The sequence below is a fragment of the Vanellus vanellus genome (assembly GCF_965231255.1).
Source record: "Vanellus vanellus genome assembly, chromosome: 9".
NCBI lineage: Eukaryota > Metazoa > Chordata > Aves > Charadriiformes > Charadriidae > Vanellus > Vanellus vanellus.
Window position 1 is genome coordinate 1264504 of NC_138914.1, and position 13819 is coordinate 1278322.

A 13819-nucleotide genomic window follows, 5' to 3' on the forward strand; every position below is an offset into this window, starting at 1 on the left:
TTCTTTCTATTTGGGGAATCTGATTCAGTGACACTAAAAGCTGTTAGATACCATTAGCTTTATATCTAGGTTCAAAATGAAACTGTTACTTTGACAGTATTTGAAGAATCCTCTTGTGAGCCCTACATTGCCATTAGAGTTTGTAGGAATCACAAATTGTCAAATAATGTCACTATTGCCCATAGGGATTGGGTACTTTAAGACCAGAACACTTCCCATATTGCACCAGGGGATCTGTGCCTCAGGAGTAATATTTCCTTTGTGACATTTGTGGATTAAATAGGTTAAAATCCTCTCAGCGTCTTAAAGAAAGATTATACAGGTATATATCTTTTTTTTAATTGCAGAAATAAAAAAAAAAAAAAGTATCTAAACTTGTGCCTATCTATTATTTTGTTTAAATCCTCATCTCATACAGAAATTAAGTTTTTATTTTCTTTTAGTGGAATAGAAGAATTACTAATTGTATGACAGTAGACATTTAAAGAGAACTAAAAGGTAATCTTTAACAATTTATTTCAATTCCTTCCCTAAATCTTGGAAGATTCACTTCCATTACATTGTGATGATGAAATACTCCATGCAATATTACTAGTGTGCACAGTTCAAAGTTTAAATAACTGTGGTATACAGATCATGTGTAGTGGTTTCAGCCAGGATGGACTTTCTTACTAGCAGCTTGTACAGTGCCACATTTTGGGTTTGGGATGGGAACACTACTGATCGCATGCTAATGGTTTTGGTTGATGCTAATCAGTTAAGGCCTTTTCTTTTCTGCTCCTCATACTGCTCCACCAGAAGTAGACCGGGACCGCACAAAAAGTTGGGAGGAAACACAGTCGGGACAGCTGAACCCAACCAACCAAAGGGATATTCCATGCCATATGACATTATGCTCAGTATATAAAGCTGGAGAAAGAAGGAGGAAGGCAGAGACGTTCAGTGTAATGGCTTTTTGTCTTCCCAAGTAATTGTTACATGGGATGGAGCCCTGTTTTCCTGGAGATGGCTGAACATCTGCCTGATGATGGGAAGCAGTGAATGAATTCCTTGTTTTGCTTAGCTTGTGTGCACAGCTTCTGCTTTACTTATTAAATTGTCTTTATCTCAACGCACAAGTTTTCTCACTTTTACTTTTCCAATTCTTTTTCCCATCCCACTGTGGGGGGAGTGAGCAAGCGGCTGAGAGGTCCTAGTAGCTGGCTGGGGTTAAACCACAACATCATGTTACATTGTGGATCTAGATAACATTTGAAAAATCAGATATTGAGATGAAGGTAGTTCTGATTTTACTCTAACATTTGATCATCAGAACCTTTATTAAGTGACATATAAAACTATTTTCTTTAACAGAATTACACTATGCATATGATTCAGCAAAGGTAACTTTTGTCCAAAAACACTAGAAATGCAGAAGGAAAGAGCAGAAGTCTGAACCATTCAAAAGTAATTTCCTTCTCAATATTTCACCAATTTGTGTTGGCGGTCTGAATCAAGCTCAAATCATGGACTTTGGCCACACTCAAATTCCCAATCTATTAGATTCCACAGTTGAATTTATAGGTATTTCAATACACCATATTCAAAACATTTTATATATTTCAGATTTTGATGTATATATTTTTCTGTTTTGTTTATATTACATAAATGCTTTTCTAGTTCAACAGAAAAATTTTCAGGAAAAATATTTTCAAGAAAAACTTCTCATGGAGCTGTTCAGTTAAGAAGATATGTATTTTTACGCAGTTAAAAACTTATATAATTCTTAAAAATAATTGTTGTTTACTTGCTTTGATTTCTAAATGTCTTTGATCTCATTCATTAATATTCATTAGTCTTCTGATCTTGGACTAATGAGAATCTTATGCGTTTATGAGAAGCTACTTAAACAACGCTACCAGATTTTTTTCTGATTTGTTTTTCATCAACACTGACAATACTTTATTCTTAGTATTCTCCAACTTTTTCTTCAAACTTCCTGAAGACATAGTCTACATACTCCAAAACAAAGTGGAACTCAACAAATGCGTTACTAATTCAGTCAATTATGAGCACAGAACCCTAAATAGATAACAGCATAAGCATGTAGTATATATAGACCAAATGAACAATGCTCATACTCGGCATCATTTACTTCCATGTTTTATATACATTCTTTATGTTTATGATGGAATAACGCTGAAGCAAAAAAAGAAAGAATACAGCCACAACTTTTCAGCTTCAGGAATTTACAGGCACAAAAGCAGAAGTGATGTTGCCAGAAGACAATACCAGCCACCGATATCTCACATCACAGATGCACATACAACAACATGCACAAACACCTAGCCAGTTGCATTCTTTGCATTTAAGAAAACACTAGTTTTTTTCATATTTAGTTTCCACTGTTTGCAGTACATATCCACAAGAAGTTGAAAGTAAGACTGTCTTAGCATATGCTGCACAACATACCTGCAGTGCATACACTGCATTAATTAGAAGTGCCCAGGGGAATACAGTCCGAGACAATCCATCAGAACACGCCAAACAGTTTTAGGTTAAACATCCACTGCTCATTAAACTTTATTCTACACTGTTAAGAGTTTTGCTATTTCCCCATTCAAAATGCTGATTAACACTTTAAGTAACTTCGGCAAAGCAGTCCTATCCTACTACATCTAATGTACATGCAAACATAATTTAAATATGCAGTAACTTTCAAAGAAATATTGCTACCTCAGAAGTAAGCATCTATGAAGTCAGGTCTAGTAACTCTTACTTCTCCAAGCAACTGCAAAGGCCTTTTGCTGAAATGTCACATTGGTTAAAGAAATTACTTGGTATGAACCCCAATGCTAATCAAGTCAATGCCACACACTCACATTTGTTCCACGGGCATCTGGATTCATCCTCAACTGGTCTTATTAGACCAGTTCACGACTGTGTCTATTATAGTTATACAGTGCCCACTAGAGCATACAGATATCAGAACATTTGACAACACACCCATATACCAAATTTCCATACACAGAGAAAGTTGTTGCTCTAGTCTCAGTATCAAGTAATAATAAAAAAGTTCAAAGGAAAAGTTCAAAGTATCCCTATTTGTAGGACTCCTGGTGTATCTCACAGGACACTTAGTACCTAATAGCATCGGAATCCACCAACAAACCCAAACGTTTCAAGAGAATTATTTTATGTATATGAAAGTTTAAAACATCTTCACCGGTACCAATGTTTCATTATCTGTAAAGCTATGCATATTAATATGAATGTGGCTCTACATTACAGTACAATTCTGGAGAAAAATAAGGAAGTAATTTTAGAACCTTTAAGTAGTATCCAAAGTATTTAGATAAGCCAGATGCTGTGGATAATCATCCATTTCTAATTCTGATTAAGTGCTTCATCAGGCATTATATGTCACTCTAAAAGGTAAGTATTATTAATCTTCTTCTAAAGAACATAATTTTCTCACTCTACCTTTTCTCCCTTTCTGTTCTTCTCTTTTCACCTGAGCTAACATAAGTCTGCATTTAGATACTGATACTTTGTCTTTAATTCTGATACTCAAACTCACCACTTGGAGACAAGCCACTATAGCTTATGTCATATTGAAATTTTATCCCAGCTAATCAAGTCTTTGAAAAACATGCCACACATCAGAATTAACATGAGATGAAAAGTGTTAATGTCACAATACCAGAAAGCAATTTGTTTCCTGATACCAGAGAGAGTTAAAAACAGGATAAAACTTGTTTAATAGAAACTAGTTTTTGTAGTAAACCAAATATGAATAATAGTTTTGTATGGCTTACGTTATAAAACACTTACATTCTAAGTTGTACTTCAAATACCCTAAAGCTCCCAGATTTTATATTTTTTTAGTTTTGCTAAATCGTACTGTCATGGCCTAACAGATACTGCTTCAGTTGCAGCCCTGGGAAGGTATGTCAAACAACAGGTACAAAACGCTAGAGATATTTAATGGACTAGGATTCAAACGGCAAAATTGAGGAAAAGCTGACACAGAAATCTCTCTAATTGAAGACACAGGTAAAGAGAAAAGACAGTGCCTGCTACTAACAATAATGAATCAGAGGAGGGAAGCTTACAAATTATACTAATTAGTAAGAAGCAGGCAAGAAAAATAAGAGCCTCAAAGCAGTAGCAGCATCTTGGCAAAACTCCCAAAAGCAAACACACTACCAGTCTAGGACTCATCAACTTCTATGTCTTTCTATGTCTTCTATGTCTTTACTATGTACCAGTAGTCAACTGTTTGCCACATGAAATTAGAGTCCACCAGCCTGACCAAACACTGAATTTACTAAAGCAATTTTTTAAACTAAAAAGAAATCTGTGTGACCAATCTGTTGCTACTAATATCCAAGCTTGGTTAGATCCACACAATCCAAAGGAACTCCAAATTAAATATATACTAAATTAATCTTTGGCAAGGAAGATTAGTGCTCTATTTGCAAAGACATATATTACTTACTACTGAAGGAGCCACAACTTCCTAGATGAGATTTATATTTTTACCCATAAAAAGAGACTCAGAACAATTTTCTAACCTTTCATATAACTGCAAAATACGTCCATCCTTTCCATACCATGTGCACTAAAACATAGAGATTTGTTAAGATTTGGTATTATGTTCATTCAATAAGCATGTTCTGCCTCATTCAGATATCGTCTCCTAAAGTCAGGAAAGAAAGAACATCAGAATACTTTTGATAGATAAATCTGATTTGGTTAAACAGTTCAAGACTTTCCAAGTGAATGTAAACTGTGAAAAAAGTATTCATGTTTAAGTGAAGAATCATCATTATTATTGTTTTGAAAATCTCTTTATTGCTATGAGTTACCATTTTAAATATCAACAAAAATGTGTCTACCATCTACAGACAGAACTACAATGTCAGGGGACTTATATAACAGCCTTTGTTAGGACAAAAATTAGGCACCTTACAGACGCAGTTTCTTCTGTATTTAACAGAAGCCCACTTCCTCACTAATTGTCTTTGGTTCTGTGACTGAAAACTGCAATTAGTTATGCTTCACTGACACACACATGAATCCTTTTGTGGTTATATTATTCAACCTGAACATTAATAAGCAGGACTGCTAAAAATTCTAAGAGATTGCACTTCCACTCCTATTTTATTATACCATTTGTGGCAAGAGACAGTTAAATACTGTGTATCCTTTAAATACATTATTCTAGCAAGGAAAATGTTAGTCTGCCACATGAATTAAACAAGCCAAGAAACCAAAAATCAAATAAGACTACTGTTTAATATGTGCAAACAGTACTTAATTTTTAAGATCCCATAAAACACAAAAAAATAAAATGCTTTACTAATACTGCTTTATTTTCAAATGGACCTCATAGTTACAAATGAGCTTCACTAGAGAAATAAAACTGACAGAAAAAAAACAACAAAGGAAAACAATTTTCATTAGTTCAAATGAAACTAACAAGGGCTACCAGCAGTAAAAACCTAACTTTAAATTCCAAAATGAATCCCCTCTCCTGACCTTTATAGAGCTCAAGATGCATACGTACACAGAATAAACAAAATAATTTGAAAGCAAATTCACTGAGCGTGCCTGACCTTTGAAACAGCACAGATAATTTTAATCAGATTTGCACAACGTTAGCCTGTCTCATTTTCCATGTAGAAACACAAAGATGACAAAACTACTTAAGGAAAAAAAAAGACAACATTTTACCAAAATAAAAGCATCTTTAAATATTATTTTTAAATAGACAACATCCCATAGAGTCTCAGGTTCAGGAAAGATTCTTCTGAAATTCTACTCCCTCAGTGTCCAACTAAAGCTGCACAATTCAGCTCTAGATAGAAAAGCCTTTTCTGCCAGTTATGCAAGTTTCTATCAGTTAAGTTGAAGAGTTGACACCTAAAAGAGAAAATATAAGTTACAAAAACATTTTAAAAATTGGGTTTTGTAGAAGTGGCCAATAGTTGCCTTCTTGATCACCCAGGATACAGTAGGCTACTTAAAGCTTCTCAGTTACATTGATTATCTTAGATTTTCAGAGATAATGAGTTAAAACAAAAATAATCAAGATTTGCAGCATAAATAATCTGACAAGCAGTGCTGACAAGCAAAAATCTCTAGTTACAAAGAACAGAAGATCTCAGAACTATACACACATTAGACTCAGTTGAAACCAGCCAACAATACCTTCCTTTCTGGAAGGACAGATGTTACAACAAGAGTTATAAACCACTTATCAACAACCAAAGCTGACCATTGCTTGAAACACTTGGAAAAACAAAGAAAGAAACCTCATACTTTATGCAAGCTCCAGAACAGCTTACTGCAACTAGCTGTGTTACTTATGCCTGGTGAAATGACGTGAATTAACATGGAAGGGTGAAAGCCCTGTTTAGATTCAGAATGTGCGACCTCCAACAGACTACACCTTCCACAGAGAAAGTGACAACAGGGTTCTGCCCAAACTAGAAAACATAGCACGAGAGTAAAATACAACTAATTAAACAAAGACATTTTTAAAATGCTGAAGGTGAGCTTTGGTGCTTTTGAGAAAAGAATAACAGTGAGTAGAATAGAGATCCTGATTAATTTAGTATTTACCCAAGACTAAACTCTGTTTGAGGGATGCAATAAGACAATATAGCTTCGTCAAATAATGTGTTTCAATCTAACAGCAATAGTTCAAATTACTAGATTCTAGCCTAGTTGGTTTAAAGCTTAACTTCTTAGCATTTACAGGGAGATGTTCAGTTTAACAAACCACTTAGACATTAGAACAGCCAGAAATGAAGTACAAATAGTTAACTCCATGAGTTTGTAACTATGCATGACTCGCGGATGAATTTTGTACATTGTCTGTTTTCTTGCAGACCCACCACTACCCTTGTAACTTCTATGAGCAGCAAAGCGAACCAAACATATTTCTAAAGACAGAATTTGGTCACCTCATCCTATCATAACATTTAACATAGCCTCTGAGACAATAAGCAACAGAACAGAGTTTGTAAATCATCTGAAAAGCAGTGCTGATGAGAGCTAACACGTTAAAGTGGGATCACGAACAAGACAGTTTTCCAGAACAGCAATTCAACATTTCTGTGTCAGCAATTCATTATCTGAGTTTCTTGTAGGCCAGCCAACCCTTTTTGACTATGGCAACAATCACATTCCTCTTCTGCCAGACTATTTTGGTCTTTTTTGCTCTCCTTTGCTCACGGTGGATTTTATCCTAGAGCTTGCGTTTTGCCACAGCTATCTGATATGCTCATCTTTTTGTAATAAGGAGTTTAACTTATTCAGCTTATCAGGTAGGTTGAAAAGGGACCTGATCACTGTGTACAGACACTTACACAGTCTAACAATGTAAAGCATTCTGACCTCACAAACAGAGTCATACAGGACCTAGCATTTGGAAATGAACATTAGAGAGACTGAAATTTGAGCAAGACCCAATTTCCAGACACAGAAAGTAATATCAAATGAGCTGAAAATAGGGTAAATAAGTAGTGGAGTAAATGTTATTGCATTATGATTTATTAACATGAAATGGAAGTTATCACTCTGCTGTAAGGTAAATTCCAGTTTTGTTTTGTTTGGGGTAGAAGAAGGAAGCCTACATGTACCATTAATTACTACAGTTTCCACTTAGCAAAGCTCTAATCTATGGAATGCTCATCAGAGTCTAGTAGAAAAAAAATACTAGTTCCACCACTCACATCATTAAAGGAAAAAGATTGTTTCTATAAAAAGATGTAAAGAAATACAATGCTTTGCTGAACTGAACTTTCAGGAAAAGCTCATTCCGTCAAAACCTGCTTCTTTTTCTTCAAGACTTTTTTTTTTTTAAATAAATTTAGAAAAATTTAGACTGAAGAAACCTTGATCTGATTATTAGTTAAAATTGCTTTTCTCTTTTTCAAGTACAGCATTCAAGATTTTTTTTCTAACTTTCCTAAAAATCAAAATGGACAATTTAATTGTTTTCAATAGGAACTACTGAACGCCTATCTTAACTGGGGGGTAGGGGAATGAGACTTCACTGTATGCAGTCACTCAAATTTGACTTCATGATAAGTTCTAAACTGTCAGGGAAAGTTTAAAGTTTCTCCTAGGAACACCAAATATTTATAGTCACACGTATTTCAAGCAATAGGTTTTAAGGTAGCGTTTATTTCATTATTTTAAAAAACTTTTAATTCAATATATATATACTGGGCTGGCTGCTAAAGGTATATAAGGAAAAATTATTTTATAGAATCATAGAATTGTCTAGGTTGGAAGAGACCCTTGGGATCATCGAGGCCAACCATCTACCCTACTCTACAAAGTTCTCCCCTACACCATATCCCCCAATACCACACCTAAACATCTCTTAAACACATCCAGGGATGGTGACTCAACCACCTCTCTGGGCAGTCTATTCCAATGCCCGACCACCCTTTCTGTGAAAAATTCTTTCCTAATGTTCAGTCTAAACCTACCCTGTTGGAGCTTGAAGCCATTCCCTCTTGTTCTGTCATTAATTACCTGTGAGAAGAGGTATTGTGCTATTAAAAATAAAATAAATAAAAACAAGGAATGAAAGCTTCTGTTAATAATTCCTACTTTTTGCAGTGGTTGAATCTCTTAAGACCGACTCTGTCGTAAAAAAAAGCAGTAGTTCTTATGCTGTTAGTTAGCAGTCCGTTTAGAAACTGGGGTTTTTTAATCACTTCTTACCTTAAATGATTACCCAAGTATCTCTAGATGTACCCCTGTATCCAGACTCGAGTACTAGCTCAGTATTTCTTGCACCTACATAGCAAGAAGTTAGTCTTACAAGTACAGGTGTAGTTCACTCCCATTTTCAAGCTATCTTTCCCACCCTTGACTTTGAACATTTCTGCAGTGGTTTCTGCATGGACTCAATCCATGTTAGCACAGCTTCCAAAGTGAGTCACTTCAATTGCCTGTATGGCTCTATCCTTCTCGATGCTAGTACCATAGCAGCAACACATTTGGTCTGGCAGCAGCAGTCTCAGAAACATATTCTTATCATTTGAATAATTAAAATGTGATTTCAACCTCTGATGCTTAGAGGAAAGAATATAGTATCATCTGTTCACCATCAGCCCTGAAGTATCTAAGTTTCATAAGGTGATTTAGTACAAAAATATTTGTGAATTAACAGCTCTACAATAGCCTGTTTCTTGCAACATTGGAAAATATTATTGGTAGATGCATAATGCAGCCTCAACACACAAAACTGAGAACTAGTTAAGATGTAGGTATATTATAATAAACAGAAAACATTCAAGGAATAATATAGGGTGATTTTCTCTTTTCTAATGCTGCCTTCATATTCGTAGTTTCAATGTACAGACGAAGAATGGTTACATACATGCTAAGTGTACCTCAAAAACTAACATTACTCTAGAAAAATACAGGGAAAAACAGCTGCCAAATACAGAATAAAACCTCTTTCTATTCTGATATTTTCTTTCCAAATTTTAAAGCACTTGTCCACATCTTTAGGCACACAAATCCTTTAAAAAGACCTGTTTTCCTAAGAAAGCCCTTTTCACTTATTTGACTACTCCCATAAAAATATCTATACCAAAATGCAGTACTTGTCTAATGTTAGAGTACCTCAAATTGCATCCTGAGTTCAAAATAAAAACCACAGTAAGATTCTTTGAGCTATGTTGCATAAACATCCAACCACTAGATCTTTCCTGTTTTAAATCCTGCACCTAGTATCCTCTTATATAACTGCAAAAACTAATCCTGATTTTTGCTACAAAGTTACAGACCAGTAACCACTTACCATCTCACACTGAACAGTTTAATTGCTACAGTCCAATTGCCAAGAATACTCTTCCTATTCAGTACTTAGTGGGACAGTGCACAATAAATAAATTTATAATGATTTATTATATAAATAAAATAAGTATTTAATAATACCTATTATAGAAATAATACTAGTTGGGGGTTTTAGTAGGCATATGACCACTCTTACAAAGTCTGTAATAATAACTGAACCAAAAATATTAGTTGATAAATGGCATGCAGCAATATGCAAAAAGGCACAATAGTTCGACAACCAACATTTTACAAAACAATAACATCACTGTAGTTTCATGATAACTTAAATACAACTTCTATGAAATCTTGCATAGCAATGGAAGCTGAAGTCCAGGGTCATAACATTTTCTATTGAAATACTGGGCAGACTATTAGCTATTCGTTCCAGATGTGCTTGTCTGTATTTTTTTTACATAAACATGTGAACCTATATAATATTTTAAACAAGACTACACATTTTCCTCAGCAAAACATCTACCTAATCAAGAATATGACTGAAGAGTTTTATAAACCTTAGATTTAGGCAAGCTCCCTTCTGTCCTTCCCCCATCTCTAAAACTGAATGTTTTAAAGCCAAATTTGACCTGAAAACTTCTCTGCAATGAATGCTATTCTGAAATAGTATTCATCACAACCATATCATTCTTAAATATTTAATAACACAACATGCACTAAAAAGACTGAAAGCCTGAAATCATTAGGAGATGTCCCAGCACAAGAAATAAAAAGGAGACACAGATTTCTCTGCAAGTGTAATTTCAAAGTCCTTTCACATAGGGATCTAAAGACTGTCAGCTTGGTTGCTCTGCTACTGTATATTAAATAAGCATGTTACGAAGCTACTGGTTTTGATTCACTGAGATGCCAAAGATCATGGGTAAAGTATATAAAATTAATGAATTTTTTTTCAAAGTGGAATATCAAAAAGGTCACAAGAATCAGGTAAAGAATCAAAAAGAACAAAATACTGACAACAGAAAACATAAAATCCAGCACCACTTCCTTTTAGTGACCATTTAGAAATATAATAACACATGAATGCCACTTAAAAGCTATTTCCAAATCCAAAAAGACTATGAAATACTTTACTTCTGATCAGTTCAGGGAATCATTATGTTGTTTTTACTAACAGAACACTGATTCCCAGTCTTAAGCTAAATGCAAATTTGAGTTTTGTATGTTACCTAGCACTAACATGCCTTCATTATCTCTTAGTTCTCAGTTAAGACTTGTACACAAATCCAGCAAAACAGTTCAGAAGGTGCTTAATTTTCAGTATTAGCATAATACCATTGAACAGGACAAATAATATGCATACTTAGTGCCAAATGTCAGCACTATGCCAATTTAAACCTTTTTCTTTAACATTTCAGAAAACATTCTGAAAACAAATTAAATGACGTATGTAAACTATTTCAACAAGTCAGTGTGCAATGACTTCTAGACAACAGAATACACTCAGAAGCCAATACTTACCAGACACATCAGATTTTTAGCAACTTGCAAAATCTGTGCAAATGCTAATGCTAAAACACAGTTATGTTCAGAAGAATTAATGTAAATGTTTTTGACTATCCATGCACTAAGCCACAGCACTATTTTGATTAAGTAACAGGCAGCATTATGATGCCAATACAGAAAACCTGTACTTTGGAGTATCTAAAAACGTGAAGCTGATAAATGTAGTTGTGGAGTTGGTTGCATGACATTGCAAATCTGATACGCTATAGTGGGAATGTTAAGTATCACAGCAAAAATTGATGAGAGGAAAAGCACACATTCTGATTAAAATCAAAAGGTCTATTTATATCTCACAATTAAATAATTTTCTTTAGTGTTGTCCACAAGGTTAAAAACAACTATTACCAAGGCCTATTTATCATTTTTCAAGTTTACTACTAGAATGACCACACCACTTCCAAAAAGAGTAGGCCTCTAGAAACACTATATACTTTAGAAAATTTCTACTATACTTTTAAATGTTTGTTACTGAGGGTTTGGTTTTGAAGAATTAGATTTGGCATTACCCAAACCTCTCTACCATTCAAGGATACTCTTATTTCTCATGGCGCAAAGGAATATAACCCTTTATCCTCAAAAGAAAAACAAAATACAGCATATCTGTTTTTTCACATATGAAAAACAGGTATTAGCTATCAATGACCTATCTTGAATTCATTAAATCACCACCTTGCTAGGCACGATCTGTCCAAAGTCTACATCTTGCCCATCTATTCACTGTTGACCATTAAAATATGCCTGACTTTTCCAAGTTCCTTCTAAGAAGAAACAGAAAGCAAAAATTACTAGGGGCTTCTGGCCATGACAATTTATTTGATTTTCAGCAAATACCAATGTTTGACTCTGCTACAGGGTTGCATATTGATAATTATTTTAAGTAATTCCTACGCATTTCCTTTTGTCTTTTTTTTTTTTTTAATGTGACAGGACTGTGTTTTTCTGTGCAGTTTTTCTAAGACCCAAGGAATCTGTGGCTCTCCCAGAGAAAACAATATTATCAAATGCATTTCTGTTCAAAAGTTTTCACTTACATGAAGACAAATCAGTATCCTGAATCTTTACAACTAAATCACCATTTCTGTGCTGTGCATGTATAAACCAAGAATAAACTGCATTCTAGGGATCCCTGCCAGAGGAGTAGCACCCTGGACAATAGGCATATACCACTATTTATACAGCTGCTCGTACTCCCAATCTCTTCTTCCTTTTTTAACAGGAGTCAGCGCTCTAATTTACTTTTACCTTAAGTATTTTAAAATACACATTCTGTACTCCTTGGTCTTCATTACAAATATTTGCAAGGAGAATATTTCACTTACTTGAAATGTACATCAGAACACTATCTTGCCTGTCTTCTGTTCCAAAGAAGCTGAAACCTGGTAACTCACACAGAACAACTGGCAGAAGCAAGCTGAAGTAATCTTGTGAGATCTGGAAAAGCAAGTAGGAGTGGAAAGGTCCAGTATCAGCAGCTGACTTTAACAAGGATAAAGTGTCAATAAAGGAAAATTAAGTTAAAAAATAGTGTTAGCTGTTTTGTTTATTCATTATGAAAACTTGCTTTTTTTGAACTCTACTTGGTCTGTGACACTACTTCTTATACACAAGAAGTAAGACAGGAGGAAAAAGAAATTTCTAATTACTGTAGTAAAATAAAATCTGGACAACAAAGCATTTCCTTAGAAATGTCAGTAACATACTGTCCACAATTATAATAATCTGATTACTGTAAGATATATCTCCAGAATGCTAGTTTTCCTATATTTGAATAATTGCTATGCTGATCAAGCCCCTCTTTAACACCACCCCAAGCTAAAATTTAACCAGACTAAGAATCAAGGATGATTCTTTAATGTTCCATTTGCCGATCAAAGCAAATTCTCTGGCTGACTATAGATAATAATTCTATTAAAAAGTAGCTAATGATTCATCTGATTACTGTCCCAATCCTTGAAATTCAGCACAATGGTATCTTCTGCTGGAATATCACAATAATAGCAAAAGATCAACTAAAACTGAATATCTATGAAAACATTCACTAAGTTTGCAATGTTTATCTCCTGTACTTCACCTGAAGACAGGGGAAACAAGTAAAATAGAAAATAGACCTTCAATACATTGTGCTGTCTAGCTACAGGATTTCTTACGTTAAAGATTTCAACTTTCGGGGGGTGGGGTGGGTGGGTGTATTCTTCAAAGTAACAAAGTCCAATGCACTCAAAACCAGTCTTGTCCTCTACTCTGCTATCAGAACCATCTGCAGGAGCCTATCTATGTACTTTCTCCTTTCTGAATGTAACCTCAGCCCTCCGGCTCTGATACACCTCCCTGAGGGATTACATTCTGTTAGGATTCTTCTACAGTACGGGACTCCTTCTCACAATCTAAGCACTTGTAGAGGAGTGCTCTTTTCAATAACAACTCTCCAATCTGTTTCTGGCAGGAA

At 34.7% G+C, this 13819-nt stretch overlaps 1 protein-coding gene across 1 annotated transcript in view; it reads right to left on the reverse strand.

Moving 5' to 3' along the window:
* Window positions 1-12801, reverse strand: part of FHIT (fragile histidine triad diadenosine triphosphatase) — a 613325-nt gene extending 600524 nt beyond the window's left edge. The window contains exon 1 of the mRNA XM_082487872.1: window positions 12693-12801. The gene's annotated coding sequence lies outside the window, so the exon portion shown is untranslated. The remainder of the gene's footprint in view (window positions 1-12692) is intronic.
* Between the last annotated feature and the right edge of the window lie 1018 nt (window positions 12802-13819).